The sequence below is a fragment of the Durio zibethinus genome, chromosome 5 (assembly GCF_047325235.1).
Source record: "Durio zibethinus cultivar Kanyao isolate XHJ-2024 chromosome 5, ASM4732523v1, whole genome shotgun sequence".
In the NCBI taxonomy this organism is placed as follows: Eukaryota; Viridiplantae; Streptophyta; class Magnoliopsida; order Malvales; family Malvaceae; genus Durio; species Durio zibethinus.
Genome location: NC_143166.1, coordinates 5,165,838 through 5,180,799, shown reverse-complemented (window position 1 = coordinate 5,180,799; position 14,962 = coordinate 5,165,838).

Genomic DNA, 14,962 nt, shown 5'->3' with positions numbered 1-14,962 from the left:
TCTGATCCATCAAGCCAAACTCTTCGAAACATCCCAATAATGGAATTAACCCAAGAACCTTATCATATTGTTAGGTTATTTTCACTTCTTTTTTCAGTGAAGTAACATTCGATGAAGTGTTTTTTGTGGAATAACTCTTAGTGAAGCAACTTGTAATTCAAGAGTTTTAGGTAAAGGTATTGCTTTTGTTCCTTGAGAAAGTTGTTCCAAGAACAGTTGTTTCATGAAGAAGTAGTTCCTTGAATAGTTATTTCGTAAACATCTATTCTATAAAAGGGCTGTTCTATGAATAATTGTTTCATAAAATAACCTTCACTAAAACAATCTTATCACCTGTTATGTAAAATAACATTAATTGAAACAGTCTTAACACTTGTTTTGACTTATTTTCAATTTAACAACTTTAGTGAAATTTAAAACAATAAAATATTAGTAACCAAAATCAACTATCTATATTTTGCCCACTGCATGAGAATTTTTAGTATAAAAAGTTCTCATGCACTAGTATAATGAAAGAGTAAAAGAAAAAAAAAAATAAAAAAAATATATTTATTCTTGTAATTTAAAGATGTATGATATAAGTTTCATGAAAGAAAAAAAAATATATATATAGATATATATATATATATATATATTTGTGACTTTATATGTGTGGATTCATTGCTCCTTGCATGAAAATTGTTTGATGAAAATTAAAGAATGTTTGATGCATAGAATAAGCAAATTTTAATGTTGTAAATAAAAGAATTACTTATTAGATGAGTAATGCATCAAAGTGTAGGCCATAACATTAGTGTTTCTAAAAAAAAAAAAAAAAAGTATAAGTAGTGAAAGTGTTTTCTGGAGAAAATAAGAGAATAAGTAGTGAAAGTGTTTTTTTTTTTAAAAAAAGAGAATAAGTAATAAAAGTGTTTCCCAAAAAAATAAGAGAACTATTAAAAGGAATAGGTAAGAGAGTGTTTCCTTAAAAAATAAAAAAATTATTAAAAGAAATAGGTAATGGGAGTGTTTCCTTAAAACATAAAAGAATTATTAAAAAGAATAAGTAAAAAATAGAAAAATTATTAAAAAGAATAGATAATAAAAATGTTTCTCAAAAGTAAAATAAAATAAAATAAAATAACAAATAATGAAGCTATTCTATTTTATTCTTACACCATTTCCTTAAAAGAAAACCATGTGTAAAGTAAATAAATCTTCATGATTTATGAAAATGCTAAATCAATGTAGGTAATTATTATATGTTTAAGTCAATATATGCCTCAACGTCAAAAATACATATTATACATGTTTTGATGTTTAAGTCAAGTGTTTTACATTGAAACAAAAGGAATAAGGCCAATTTTAACTCATTGACTTTGAACTTGAATGGTAGGAATCTTTGACTTTTTTGTTTTTGTTTATTATTATTATTTTTATTACTTATAATTGATTTAGATTTAAAACTAAGAATATGGAGCATTATATGAAATCTTATGGCATATATTTTGAGAAAAAATAAAATAAGTAAAATAATTAAATAGATAATGAAATGAATCTTATTCTTGAAAGGAATTACTAGAACAATATAGTAAAATATTATATAGGATATCAAAAAGTGTTAAAAATTTTTAAGAATAAAATCTAATGAAATTTGAAGAATAAAATTAAATTTTTAAAGATTTTATTAAAGATCTTTTTAAATAAGAAAAATAAATGTTTGTTATTAAAAAATTGATTCTTTTGACTTTATAAATTATATTGAGAAAATTTTCAATGCAAAGTTAAATAAAAGTCTAATTCCTTTGAAAAAATTTTTGATATTGTGAACAAGTAAGTATTTATCTATTTTTTTTACTATTTGATTTTTTTTAGGCTATTTGATTTTTTATTTTTTTAGAATAAATAGAAAATTTATTGTGTGTGTTTAAGAAAAACTTATCTGAATTTTGTTGTCAATTTCTTGTAGGTATTTTTCACTTTCAATGCTGAGAATCAATTATAGCCAGCCTTCTTGCACTGCTTGAGCTCCTTTGAGGAACAAAAAAAATAATATTCTAGAAGATTCTATTCCAAAAACGCGTCTTGAAAAGATTTGTGCATTAAAAAGAATTGTGTACTTATGTTCTCGAAGATTGGTAAGATAAAATCATTAGAAAAGAAGGAAAAGATCATTTTTAGGAACAAGTGCATGAGAAAAAATTTTCTTCTTATCAAAGTGCTCTTGTTGGCTATTCTTAGTAAAGTATTGGTTCTGAAGCATCAACTTATAGAGTTTATATTCCAGGCTTTTTTATTCTAAAGTTCAAGTTTAAATATGGAGAATTTTCACTTTCTGTTACTAACTTTGGTTCAAATTTGCAACCTGTTCAAGGTTGGGAAGATTGGGTGAACAAAGTAATTGAAAAGCCTGTTTATGCAAAAGTTTTGTCTTTAATAGGAGTGCTTAATGTTGTACAAGTTACCTCTAAACTTCATATTTGAAGGAAACGTAAAATGGATGTATGGTGTGCTATTCTTGCTAGATGGAGTACTTTTTCTCATACTATGATCACTGTAGAGGGATAATTCACTTTTACTCTTGAAGATATATGTGTTCTTCTTGAACTTCCTTGTCTAGAGAGATATAATATTTGTACTATTGAATTGTTTGAAGAGGAAGAGAAAATTCATAACTTATTTTGTGATTTACTCAAATGTCAAAAGGAGAAATCAAAGGCAACTCGATTTTTTAATTGGGTTGGACTTTTTTTTTTATAAGTTCAGACTAAAAGAAGATGAAAGTAACTCTCTTAAATTTTTTGATTCTGATTATGAATTGAAAACACTGTTAATGATGTGATTAGCTCGACATGTATTTTCAGGATGTCCAAATGATGGAAATAGTCCAACTCTTATTTCTATAGCTATTAAAATTGCTAAAGGTATGTGTTTCTCATTAGCTCTTTTCTATTTGGTATTACTTTATAGGCGATTAGATTTATATATTTCCAAGACTGAAACATCAATTGGTCAGTATAAGATTCTGACATATATTGATATTTCTTTTATTCAAATGTGGTTGTGGGAAAGATTCAGTGTTTGTACTTCGATACCTAATTTGTATCCTCTACCTACAATTTTTTCATCTAGCTTTCTCTACAAAAATAATTATAGTGCTTAGGCATGGCATAATCAAATTATAAAGAGAAATGTTCTTGAAGTGTTAGATATAGCCAAGGAGTTTGTTTAGTGCCTATACATACGACGAAAAATGGCTATGGTGATCTTGTTTTTTACTATGGTACTCTAAGCTAACCTCATTCTTAGACATTAAGCTAGCAAGAAATTAAGCTTTTTTTTTTTGGGTCGACTGTATTATGTTGCCTTCTATGATAGAGAGTATTAGTGTTGGCATTGATAAAGATTCACGTTTTGTTGAAGTATATTCAATGTGTAGAGTTGCACATTAATTTAGGTATAATCAAATGATTCTGCGTGCTCTTTTTACACCTTTGGATGAAGATTTCTCCTCTTGTGTTTTTGAGTTTCTTTTTTATAAGGTTCAGAAAAAATGTAAAGAGGTTAGATGTTATGTTGTACCAGCATTTGATAGAGTTAGCTACAATGGTCCTAGATGGCTTGCTTATTGGGATGAGTGTATTTCTAATTGGAAAACCTTTTGCAAGCTATTATCTAATTCTAAAAACCATCTCCCAATTCTGAATGTTACAAAGAATGATATATCTTTGCGCTTGATACATGTTTCATCCAAGGAAAAAAGAAAAAAAAATGTAAGAATCAAATAAATAAAGAAAACCACTAGTATTGTTGTTTCTCATACTTCATGTCAATCGAAAGAGAAATATGTGTCTTCTCATAAAGTAAGTTTTTCTCATTTTTCTTGTTCTCATTTTTTTTAAGATATGTATTTCATCTTCATTTTTTGCTTTTATAGGGGAAAGTTATTCAAAAGGAAAGACTTATTATTAGTGATGGTGAAGAGTCTTGTAATGATGAATATAATGATAAGACTGATGGTCCATTCTTTCTTGATGTTGATGATAATGTTGCAAAAGATGATGGTGAAGCTAATGTTAAAATTAACTAAGGAGATAATTTTGAAACTTTAGTTGATATTGATGCTCAAATTGTTTAGACTCAACTTGTTCAGACCGTTGTTGTTTCTGATATTGCTTCTCATATTTCTTTCTCTTTAGTATTAGGACACAAAGATGTTGTTAATGCTTCTAATGCTCTTAAAACGCATTCTGAAAGTGTCCTGGCTAGAGTGGATTTTCATGGTTTTTCTGTTTTATCATAGTATGTTAAATATTTAGACTATATTTATTAAAAAAAAGGTAAATTTTGGAATATCTGTATCTTTTAGAGTGAAGATTTTATCTTTTGCACTTTGGATGTTTTGGAAAGAGCTTTGTTGATTATAGATACTCCATTACCTTATATTTTTTCAGAAAGATTACAATTAATGTTGCAGTTTATGGATGATGCCTTGAAAGCTGGATTCAGACTTGTGCGTATTGATACATGTATGTTTAAAGCCAAAGCTTTTCTTTTTGTAGGGGATGAGAAAACTAAAGTAGAAACAGATTTGGAAGAGATTATAAAAAAGATTACCTTGCTTCAAAAAAAATTAAAGCTACGAAGAGATCATCAAATTGAGTTATGGAAGAAGTTGAAAGCTATTTCTCAATTTACCAAGACCAACTCTTCTCCATGGAGTTGCATAGTTACTTCAACATTTTTTAAAAAACTTTTTTATCTTAGTATTGGTTGAGCACTTTTTTTTATATTGACATATTTTTTTTATTTCTCCATTGCTAGTAATTGTTCTTCATTTCTACTTATATACAACCAAGTAGAATTTTTTTTCAATTTTACATTGAGAAAAGAATATTTCTTAACTTAATGTTCAAGAAATTAATTCAATCCTTTTAGAAAGCATTAAAGTTGCAGTTAGAAGCATAAAGAGAAATTATTTTCATCATAGTACTTAAGAGTTTAAGCCCAAGAAATAAGTGATAAAGCTGTAACCAATAATTGTATTTTCCATTTATAAAAGAGCGATAATTCTTAACTTGGTATCAAAGGAGCTCATTTGATAGTAAGTATAAATAATAAAATTACGGTTAAAGAATGAGTGATATAGCTACGGCTAAATAACAATTTTCAATTTGGAGATAATTCTCAACTTGGTATTAAAGAGGTTCATTTGATAGCAAGTATTAACAACAGTGTCGTAACAGTTTTAGGGACCGCTAGATGAATTTTAAAAAACATATGGAGTTGTCACCAATATTTTTTGGCTAGGTGTAATTGATCACCTATTAAAATTTATCTTTTTAATTAATTAAAATTTATTAAAAAGATAAATTTTTGGTTCACGAAAACAGGTTGGGCTCGAGAGTCTATTACATGAAAAAGAATTAGCACCTCCATAGAGCCTGTCAAAACAGTACTAATTAATTATGTGTTATTTTTTAATCTTAACAAAAATGTCTTAATTTTGGTAATTAAAATTAATTTTTTTAATTTCCTTTCTTGTAAAAAATATATTTTTATTTTCATTGAAAAAAATAAATAAGAACTTTATTTATTGAAAAATTCTTAAAAATATTCCAATACTTATGAACTTTCTTATCTAAGGATTTTTTAAAAATTACCACTTGAAATTCTCAAAAATCCTACCATTGACGATTTATATTTATCTTTAAAAATTAATATTTATAATGCATGTAATAAAATATGATAACTATGGTTTAATTTCGATAAAAAAAATTCATTTCTTATTCCATTTATTAAAATAGAAGATAAATTTTTATTGAAAATTATACTAAATGCTCCAATACATTAGCGGCATTAAGATAAATTTTTTCAGCTATAGATTCCTTAAAAATCACTATTCAGATTTATTTAGAATCTCATCTTTGGAGATTTCATTTATTTTTAAAATTGGTGTCTATGAGTGGAATATGGTGCGCATGGATTTATTTTAATCACTATTGTATTGTATAAAAGTTTTTCATGAGGAAAAGTAAATGAGAATTTTTTTTGTTGAAAATTGTTCTAAATACCCAAATACTTTGGCAATAATTTAGAAAAATTTTCTCACTTAGGGATTTTTTGAGAATCATTACTCAGACTTTTCAAAAATCTAATCATCGAAAATTCACGTTACTTTCGAGATTATTGTATAAAATGCAAATGACAACATGTGGTATGCGTGCAATAATTTTTAATCACCTCATTTATTTTTCCTTATGTTATATTTTCTTTATTACTTGTTTTGTTTTACTCGTCTAATTGATTCGTTATTATTATTAATAAATTTTTATGTATATTTATTATTATAATAATTTTTCACCTAAGAATTTCTTAGAAATCTCTACTCGAACTTCTTTAGAATCTCATTATCGAAAATTTTCATTTTGTTTATTCCCTTTTATCATTATTATTTTTAATTTTATTTTTAAATTTATTAATGTTTTTTTGAAAATAGAAATGATTAATCATTGCAAATAAAAGTTACATGTCATTATATTAATCTTGTTATTAAAAAAAGAGTTATTTTTACTTTTCATAATCTTTTTTATTTTTTATTTATTCATTTATTTATTTTAAAATCATATATATTTTAGAAGAATTAAATAAATAAAAAATCTTTATATTGAATACTGTTTTAAATATTCCATTATTTTGGTAGTATTTTAGAAAAATATTCTCACTTAGAGATTTTAAAAAATCATTACTCGGACTTCCTTAATATCTCATCTTCAAATATTTTTATTTTTTTATTATTATTTTTTATTCTTGTTTTTCATTTGTCATTTGTTTATTATTATTTTTTTACACTTTTTTCATACACATTTTTCTTAATTTATTATTTTTTTAAACATCAATTTTCCTATTTTTTAAAATATATACATTTATTCTAGGTATTTAAAATATAAATATGCATTAATAACTAACTTAACTAATTAAAAAAAAAAAAAACAACAAATACCAAAAACTAGCTGATCAACACTGGTTAATGGTCCATAGGCTGTCTAGGTTGATTTAGTGTTGTACAGGCAATTCATGGCTACTTGGAACGTTTTGGTGGTTCGACTCCAGTTTAGGTGGACTAGTTGAAGGTTGGGGAGAAGTGGGTCACCGGGTTGGTTGGCGTAAAGAACAGGTAGGGTCACGGGTCATGCGCGGATCTTCTTGCATAGAAATGGTGTCTTTTTAGTTTTTTTTTTGGCTAAAAAAGATAACTTTTTTTTAAAAGCATTTTAACCCATGCTAAAAAAAAAAAACTTTAAAGACGAAATAAAGCCTTTTGCCAAGCTTGAAGTTCGATGTCATGCTGTTACATTGGCTACCATTGCTATCTTACTAGTTGCTGTAGTCGGTACCAAAAAATGCCCAGAAACTTCATGTCTTCCCCCTCTACCTTGTTTTGACCCTCTTTTCACCAAAAAATTCCTTGAGCCTTTTATATCGACCTCCAAAGTATTCGACCAAGAAAGAGTTTCTGTTTTTGTATTTTTTTTCTTTGGTCTTTTTGGCATTGGGTCCCCACTTCAAGGGTTGTGATTTTTCTTTTAATTTTGTTTTTTTTCTTTAGTGTGTTTTTTTTTTTTTTTTTTTGCTTAGGTAGATTTTGTGATTCTTGTGGGTGGCTAATGGGGGTTTTTTTTTTTTTATGTTGTTAGGTGCTTTTGGGGTTGTTATAAGTGGTAGTGGAGGGAAGGTTGGAAAGGATCAAGGGATGGTGTTGGCAAGCTGAGGTTTTTGTGTGGCTACAATGCTTGGTGAAGGTGGCTGTGGTGCATGTGTTAGGTGAAGGCGTGGGTGTGGCGTTGGCGCATGGTGGCTGGTGTGGGGCTAGGGATGGGATGTTTGGGTGCAAGAAACGATAAAGGTGCATGAGGGTTATTGGTCTGTGAAGGGATAAGTATGGATAAGGGTGGTTTTAGAGGTTGGTACCGGGCCTATGTGGGCATGCATGGGTGTGGTGTTGGCAAGGGTAGGGGTGTGGCATTGGGGCTTGGTGGTTGGTACTGGGGCTAAGGTCAGGTGAGCTGCGGGTTGGTGTGGCTATGGTGCTAGGATATGAAAGCTAGGTATTAGGGGCTAGGATTGGACTAGCTAGGCGAGTGCCAAGGTTGGAGTTAGAGTCGAATCTGGTGCCTACAATGGTGGGTTCTTTAGTTAGATTTAGATTTTGATGGATATTGGGTATCTGTTTTCAATTTTTGGGTCTCTTTTTCTCACTGGTTTTTTTTTTTTGTCACTAGTGTTATCCCCATTTCAAAATTGGTGTCCTGCTCTCAATATGAATTCATTTGGGATTTTATTAAAAATCATAGATCTTCCCCTTTTCACTCATGCCTATATTTTGGAATTTAATTCCTCTGAAAAAAGTAATTAGCAATCTTTGATTATTCTTGTAGCACCGGTTCACTACATTTTAGGGCATTGTTCTTTTACCAATTGGTGTTATAAATAAATTAAGTAAAATCAGATAGGTAAACTTTGAGAGCTGAAATTGGTGAGGCAATTTGGGGAGAGTGAAACTTTGATTTAGGGGTGGAGAAAAGTGAGCGTAGATTGTTGTCATGGCAGCCACATTTTCAGTACACATTAAAAAAAAAAAACTCTTAACCTTAATTAATCTTTTAATTGTTTAATTTTATTATTATTTTTAATTATTGTATTTATTTTAATTTGGTCCTTAACTAATCAAAATTGAATCAAGGATTTAAGGCAAAATTTGGATAAAATTTGGGCTCTAATACAAAACCCAGGCTTTAACATAAAATTTGAGCTTTAATATGAAATTCAGGCCTTAACAATTAACCCGATAATGAAATTGGACCAATCTTGAACCTATATAAAATATTTCGAGACTGTAAATGAATTTAGTCCTGATTTTTAAATCGATCTAATTCATGCCCAAACTCCAGAATCAATCATAATCGGGTTATTCTAGATAAAATGGGTATTTACAACTGCCCCTCTTTGTACATTGTTGAGCATCAAGAATAGAGCAAAGATGAAAACATCCATTTTGTCTAGGCTAATGACTAAATGGATTTTTTTTTTAATGTGAGAGTCTAAAAATGCTGCTTAGGAGGAAGATTCGTCGTAAACAAAAGTTTTGAAATTCTAAAATCCTATCTAAAGAAATCTCACTTGAAAACAAAGGTCTTAAAAATTTAAAAATCCCATATGAAAATGGCTCTCAATAAATAGAAGCTTTGAAAATTTAAAAATTTTGCTTGAAATGGCTTCCCATAAACAAAAGCTTTGAAACTTTAAAAAAATCTTGCAAATGGCTCTCAATAAATAAAAGCTTTGAAACTTTAAAAATTTTGCTTGAAATGGCTTCCCATAAACAAAGCCTTTGAAACTTAAAAAAAATCTTGCATGAAATGGCTCCCCATAAACATAGACTTTGAAACTTAAGAAAATCTTGCTTGAAATGACTTGCTATAGACATAAGCTTTGAAACTTTAAAATTTTTGCTTGAAATGGCTCTTTATAAGTAGAGCCTTTGAAACTTTAAATATCTTATCTGATATGGCTTATGATATTGTGACCTAAGGGTCCCACGAGTCGTGATTGTTTCAAAATTATTTTCTATACCTTAGTCTTTTCGCTGAAGGATTCAACCTTAAAAATCCAAAGCTCAAATTCTTGTTGCTTTTTATTTATTTTTTTATTTTTTTCCTAGAATGCAATCCATGAATGCAATGAATGTCATACATGCAATGCATGTATTATTGGAAACCAATATTACGCATCCCAAATTGCGACAAAAAGGTTTTTTAAGTCGTCTTTTCTATTTTTTATCTTTTCATCTTAGAAACAACCAACCTCAAACTAACTCGCAGATTCTAGAGACTGAGTCCCTATGAATTGTAATGATTATTTGCCAATATCATCATCCAATATGACTTCCAATGAGTTTTTATTTTGGCTTGATGATTTTGGACGTGTACACTTTTCCAAACTTTGTTTTTTTTGCTCATTGTCATTCTTGATTTTTGCAAAGTGATGTAAGACCTTTTATGAGTGTTATCAATCATTTATCTTAATTCTAACTTTCATGACCAATGTGATAAATCATCATTTCTTATATTTATAGGAATGCACAGTGTTAGAAAGTAGGACAAATTAAAGACAGATATGTATTCATTATAGGAAAGTATAAGGATTTGTCAAGTAAATAGCTTAAACAAATAGGTACTTCCAAAATGTTACTAGCACAAAATTTAAATAAGGGAATAATGTTTAGACAGTGAATACTCAAATAATCATAAGCAACATTCCAAAGTTCTTTCTTTTAAGACCTATTCCATCAATGCACTTGATCCTTTTGAGTTCATAGTATTGGACATTGCCCCTGTATTTGGAAATTGATATCCTCTTGCATTTAAGCCACCTTTTCAAATTTTTAACTTAGAGTTTTCTTTCAACTCAAACTGCCCTTTTTGGTTTATAGTATGAGTCATTCTTGATTTTTTTAGCCCTTTTTTTATTCTTTTTATTCTTTTATTTATTTATTTAGTTTATTTTTTTCTCCTTTCTTTTTTTTTTTCAAGCAAAGTACTTTTTTAGCGCATTTGAATTTATCAGATTTGACAAGTCATCTCCATCCATATCTGTCAAGATTGTTGCTCTACCCAAAAATATTTTTTTGACCACATATGGATCCTTACAATTTGATGTCCATTTTTCTTGATCATCATGCTAATTTGAAAGAATCTTCTTTAACACCAATTCCCCTTCAAGGAAGTGCCTAGGCCAAACTTTCTTATCATGTGCTCACGTTATCCTTTTTTGGTACAGCTGACCATGGCAAGGAGCTTTGAGCCTCTTTTCTCTAATAAGGTTTAATTGTTTATAGCAGTTCTGAACCCAGTTCGTTTCCTCTAACTCCACCTTCATCAAGATTTTCAAAGAGGGAATTTTTACCTCAATTGGTAGCACGACCTTCATCCATATACAAGAGAAAAAGAAGTTGTCCCGGTAGATGTGCATATAGATGTCCTATTAGCATGCAGCATAAAAGGCAACTTCTCTTGTCAATCTTTATAGATGTCAGTTATTTTTTCTATTATCCTCTTAATTTTTTTATAGTTTCTATTTCTCATTTATCTTTGGATGATACAAGGCTGAGTTATGGTGCTTAACCTTGAACTGAGCACAAACCTTTAGCAATATCTTGTTATTTAAATTACAAGAATTATCGGTGATGATCTTTTCTGGAAGGCCATAACGACATATTTTCTATTATTTTTACAAATTTGCACACCACTACCCTTGTTACATTAGCATAATAGGTTGCTTCTACCAATTTTGTGAAGTAGTCAATTATTATAAAGATAAATCGATGCCCATTTAAAGCTCTTAGAGTGATAGGTCCAATCACATCCACCCCCCACATAGAGAATGACCATATAGGTGTGAAAACATGTAAAGAAATCGGAGCAACGTGAATCTTATCTTTATAAATTTAACATTTATGACATTTTCTAGCATAGTTAATATAGTCACCCTCTATCGTTAACCAATAATAGCCCACTCTCATGATCTGTCTAGTCATCATGTGATCGTTTGTAGGTGCTCCACAACTTTCTTCATGCCCTTCTTCAAGTATCTTCTTTATTTCGATCGTATTCACGTATCTTAATAACATTTGATCTCAACTTCTTTAGTATAAAATTTTTTCATCGAGAAAAAATCCTATGGCCAATATTCAAATAATTCAATTGTCATTTTTTTACGCGTGTTCTTGGTATTGTTGGTTCTTGACATATTGCATGATGTCATAGTTGTAATACTTCAGCTCAAATAATAATTGGGCATGACTAATACCCAAACCTATCAATTTATTAAGAGATTAATTATTCTTCATCTTCCTTAGGGTTAGAAAGCATGAAAAATTAAGTTAGAGATTTGAAATTAGAGGCTACAATCAAATTAATCCCTTAAAGGTGAGTATATGTCCTTTTTTTATTTAAGAAAAAATACTATGTTGGTTGCTATTATTTGGAGTTGAAGTTCTAAGAGAAAAACAAAGAAAAATTATGCAATCTTTCATTAATCTTCATGATCAATTTGGGTAAATTATTGGGTTTTATTTACTTCATGTTATTAAGATGTGATGATGATTATTGAGTGGATTTTAAAGGTTGAAAGTGGGGATTTGGATTTTTAAAGGTTAAAGGAAAATTTTTATTTTTGGATAAAATGCTATTATTTACATCAATGGATTAAAATAATATTCTATATCAAGAAATTAGATATTGCTATGATTATTATATATCATTGGAAAGCATGTTGAATCTACTTTCTAATAAAATAAATGGAAGTCGAATATGAGTTTTCTATAAAGAGTTGTCTAATTTTTACTTAAGGATATACAAGCTGCATGGTAGCAGCATTAGGGTTAAATTTCAAAAATTGTCTTAATTTTTATACAAAGAATTATAGATTATGCCATATATGTTTGGAAAGTTTATTGAGTCTACTTCTAATGAAACAAGTGAAATTGAATTTAGAGTCTTCTATGAATAAATATGTAATTTTTAATAGAAGGTACACATACTGTCTGGCAGCAGCAAATGACATGGATTGCAAAATTTATTATAATTGATCTACAAAGAATTACAAGATGGACCATATATGATTAGAAAGCTCATCAAGTCTAGTTTCTAAACATTAAAAAGATCTTAATTCTGAGTTGCATGTCTTGAGATATGGTTATTTTAGTGAAAAGAGCCCATGATGTCAATATTAATTAGTTGAGTTAATTCTTGAATAACTTAGTTGTTTCTAGTATAAATGGTCTCAAAACAGGTTGATTAATTTTTGATATGTTGAAATGATCTTGAATAAGCCATTAATTATTTTGAAGGAAAAACTAAGTGGTAGAATCGAAAGGAGATAAATAGAATCTCACACAATTTGTATATTTTCGAACTTATGTATATATGTATGTTTCTAAATGAGTAAATGTTTTATTTTTTCATGTTCGATATATAAAAATAGGATCAAGTATATGATTATTTTATGTTTTTACTATGTAAATGATGGATCATGCTTATGAATGAAATGATAAAATGATTTATGTTTAAGAAATGATTTTATGATAGCTACATTTTTTCATCCCTGAGAAGTGAGATAATCGATATTAGAACTAGTTCTACGACCTTGGCTAACAGGTCATAGTCGTTAGTATAAACATGATCATACGACTTTACTAACAGGTTATAGTAGTTAGCGTAAGGCTCTGGCTAATGAGTTATAATAGTTATCAATGATTATGAAGATAAAATTGTTAATACGACCAATATCACGGATTATAATAGTGACCATAGCTAATGATAAAGGAATGATAATAATGATTTATGATGATTTTTAAAGATTGATCCATGATTTAGTTTGATTACGATATTTGATTGACAATATATTTTAAAATTATTTATGAATTGATATGTTTGATATTGATTTATGAATTTATGAAATGTTTGACAGAACGATGATATTTGAAATGCTTTGACATTATGATTTGACAAATGTTTTAAATTATCTGTATGATATTTATGAAAACAATGCTTGATCTGGAAAGGTGTGTGAGCTTATACTTGCTAAGCTATGGTTTGCTCATTCATTTTTTACTTTTTCTTTATAGATGAGTAAATGATAAGTTTGCTTAGTTATGTAAAAAGCTAAAAGATCATACTGGAATGATTACTTAGACATTGGAGACATTGTTGGCTAGTGAGATCTTATAAAATGATTTTGTATTTTTATTAGTTTGTATTCGGATATATAAAGATTTATTATCAGTTTATTGAAGAAGTTTAGAATGAATAAGAAGGAAGGCTTCGTATTACTTTTACTTCATTTTTGGGCCGTGATATAAAGTGGTATCTAAGCTTAAGTTACGATCCTTGGAGAATTTTAAAGAGATAGATTATAATGAGATTTTCTTTAAAAGCCTAAGTTATGATTCTAGGAGATTATTTTTTTAGAGTTTAGGTTTTGATCTTTAAACTATGTGGGGTGTCTAAGAGCTTATACTATGATTTTGGAGATTTTTTAAAAACTTAGGTTATGATCTTTGGAGATTTTCTAAGAGATTAAATTATGATAATTAGATTAATAATGATTTTTTTTAGGAACGTAGCCTATGATCTTTGAATTGAAAGACATATTCTATGAACATGGTTATGATCTACATATTATGTGAAGATTTTTAAAAATTTAGATGATAACCTTTAGATAATGTGATGATTTTCGAAGGACATAAGTTTGATCCATAGATTATAGTGGTCAGTATAAGTAAATGATTCAATGAATTTTAGAGTAATTAAAGTTTCAATGAATTTTGAGGAATAAAAAATTCAATGAATTTTTAGAGTAAGTATTTTGGTTGATAATTACATATTGCTCTGAAGGTTTTGTAGTTAAGAGAAAGTCTAATTACTTTGATATAATGTGATTTTATAAGTTGAAAAGATTTTCGATACGACCTATAATGAGACATATCTTATGAGCTAAAATAGTATTAAAGAGAATGAATTGATCAATGAATGTCCTATGGATTTGAGAAAAAATCGATGTTTGATTTAATGAAGTTTTAAAGTTATTTAACGAGTGTCAAATGAATCCTTAATCATGGATTGAGATTGAAATATGAGCGTATATTGGTGGAATTAAAAGTATAGAATATTGGAGTTGGAATGAAATGATGTTTTAAAATTTTGAAGTAATTAATTCTCAATTACAATATTTGAAAATGTCTTGATAGATTTAGTTGGGAATATTATGTTATGGTAAATAGGTTTATATACGGAAAGGAGAATATTTACTTGATTTTGTTTTATATTTTTATTAAACAAATATTTAAGGTTGGATTATGTGAGTTGGAAGTTTGTATAGTTAATTTGAAGTTTAATCATTATATTTTCATTTGGAGTGTAAA